Here is a 2,719-nt window from a genome sequence, read left to right as displayed (position 1 = left end):
CCCTGCCCCTGGTCTGCTTGTGTGTGTTTGTGTGTGTGCTCCCTCCCTAGGCCACCGTTCCCCACAGCTGGAGACCGAGAGCCTCCGGAGGGGTTCCCATGCTATCCCATCATCCTCTCCACCTGACCGGGCAGTGTGTGTGTGTGTGTGTGTGTGTGTGTGTGTGTGTGTGTGTGTGTGTTTTAACAGGTGCAGTACCGAGAGCTGAAACTGGATCCCAATCCCAGTCCAAATAAAAGAAAGAAAAACACCCCGGGTTAGCTGTCTCCGTCCGCCCACAGACTCTTCTCTCAGTCCCTCGACGCCAAGGAGCAGCAGAAGACTGATCTGGACCGGCTCAACTCCCTCCACCTCTCTCTATCTCTCTCTCTGTCTCTCTTTCTCTCCCTCTCTCTCTCTCTCTCTCTCTCTTTCTCTCTCTCTCTCTCTCTCTCTGCTTCTCGTCACTGCCTCGGCCTCTCTCTCAGTCTCCCATTATCTCCACATGACAGGCTCCTCAAGGTTAATTAGCGTCGTCAACAGATCAGACACCTGAGGGAAAATATCTGAAACCGTGTTGGCTTTTGATCCTTTATCGCGAGACGCGGGGGTTGACTCGAGCGAGGGGGGAGGCGTGGGCCTCGTCCTGCGGAGGTGACCCACCCAAGCGCCCCACCTCTCCACCAACCACGTCGTAGAATCATACCAGGTCACCCCCCCTCCCCCCCCCCCCCCTTTCAGAAAGTCATGGAGGTCAGAGGTTGTTTGTTTGCTTCTGTGACCTGAAACAGAATCAGAGTGTCAGTGTCACCTCCTAATAAGGTAAAAAGCGCGGGGGGGGGGGGCACATCATATTTTGATTGTCCTTTTTATTATTTTTAGCAATACTGTATATTACGTGTACTGATAACATTTAGTTGTTTTTTTAGGAGGGGTTAGGGGGTCTTTGACGAAATGTAGTTCTCCGCTGTCCCCCAGCTGATTAGCAATACATTAGCGCATTAGCATTGTGTCCTGCTGCTAGCACACTGTCTTAGTGAACCTGTACTGAAGGATCGCTCCTGTCCTTCGCTCGTAATTGTGTGGGACAACGCAGTTCCCCTTTTCACAGCATGTCTCTGTTTGTCGTCACCCGGTCTGTCTGCCCAGTAGCACCTGACACGACTACTGCACACGACTGACAGGCTTACATAACCGCAGAACAGCCTCCCTCTCAGATGAGCACAATCCTGCAGCAGAGCTTAGGCCCAGAAGAGGCTGTTTCCTGTCCGGGCGTGGTGCCATCAAGTCCTCGTCTCTATCAGGGGCTGAGATAAGTGTGGTTTTACCCCCAGCCTCCCTCCCCCCTTCCTCTCCTCCTCTCTAGCCCTCTCCCTTCTTCTCCCTTTGCCTTTCTCTATCTCTCTCCCTCCCTCTTTCTCTCTCTCAGAAGGGCATCAGTGTGGCTGGCTGCTGCGCCACTGAGCTAATATAGATGTCACCCTGTGCCGACAGACTCACCAGGCAGGCCTTAGGCAGCCAGAAGCCTAATCTTATTTGAAAGGCTGGTCCCCTCTCTTCTCCTCTCCACATGTGTTGCCTCAGCGGGCACACACACACACAGGGGTGCACAAGCACACAGCGACATTCGTGCACGGATGCATGTTTCCACACACACTCACACACACTTTTGATGCCGGGCCCCCCTGGCTGGCTGCCCTCCCCGCCTTCCTCACCTCCCGTGCCCACAGCTCAACTCTGATCTCTCTTTGTGTGTGTGTGTGTGTGTGTGTGTGTGTGCAGGGATGTGTGCATGAATCTGTGTTGTATGTCAACAAAACAAGTCCAGATCCAAAAGGGTGGTCATGTGATATAGAATGTGTGTGTGTGTGTGTCAACTAGAACGGGCTCCTGTAGCCGTGTGGAGTGTTGTGGATGTGAAGGTTGGAAGCCAGATGCTGCAGTATGTTTGGGGAGAAGAGTGTCTGTCTGATGAGTGGCCAGCCCCTGTGTTAACAGATAGCTGCTCAGAATACTGAGGCCAGAGATGACAGGGGCCAGGACGACTGTGTGTGTGTGTGTGTGTGTGCGCTTCTTTCCAAGTCCTCCCTATCATCTCTCTCTCTCTCTCTTCGTTGGCTCATCCGTCAGTGAGCGAGGCGGTGACCCTGTCTGAGGGGGAAGGTCTCCGGAGGGTCCTCCTGTAGCATCTGTTGAAAGATCGCCGCGCGTAGGTCTGAGTAGAGGTCCACCTCCTTCACGTCCCGCCATCTTCTCTCGCTCTCTTTCCCTCCTTCTCGCTGTGTCTGGCTTTCCCCCCCCCTCCATCACCACGGTACCCGAGCATGTGCGGGTCTGTGACTTTTGGTGGTCCATTGATTTGTTGTTTGGAAGAAGCCGTTTTCCCCCCACTTCATGAGAGAGACGTTATAGAGATCGCAATGTCCAACCCCTAAAACAAGACCATCTTTTTTTTTTTTATTACTGCCTGAAGAGAGATTTTGACAACCTTAACATGTAGTACATGTACAGACTGTTGGTTTTATAATTTACAGTAGTTTGTGATGGGTATATTCTGTGGTCCTGCATCCAACTGCTTTTTTTGTGTTTGTTTTGCATACAAAGTTTGTACAGTATTGGCAATGTTTTAAGAAACCAAAGTGATTCATAGGGATTTAAGAGGAAACTGTACTCGAATGTATCTGGTTGACTTAGGGAAAAAGGCACTTTCATTTGCACTGGTTTAAACCTCTTCTTATTT

This window comes from Osmerus eperlanus, chromosome 28, assembly GCF_963692335.1.
Source record: "Osmerus eperlanus chromosome 28, fOsmEpe2.1, whole genome shotgun sequence".
NCBI lineage: Eukaryota > Metazoa > Chordata > Actinopteri > Osmeriformes > Osmeridae > Osmerus > Osmerus eperlanus.
The sequence above is the reverse complement of the archived record's forward strand: the minus strand, read 5'-3'. Positions refer to the sequence as shown.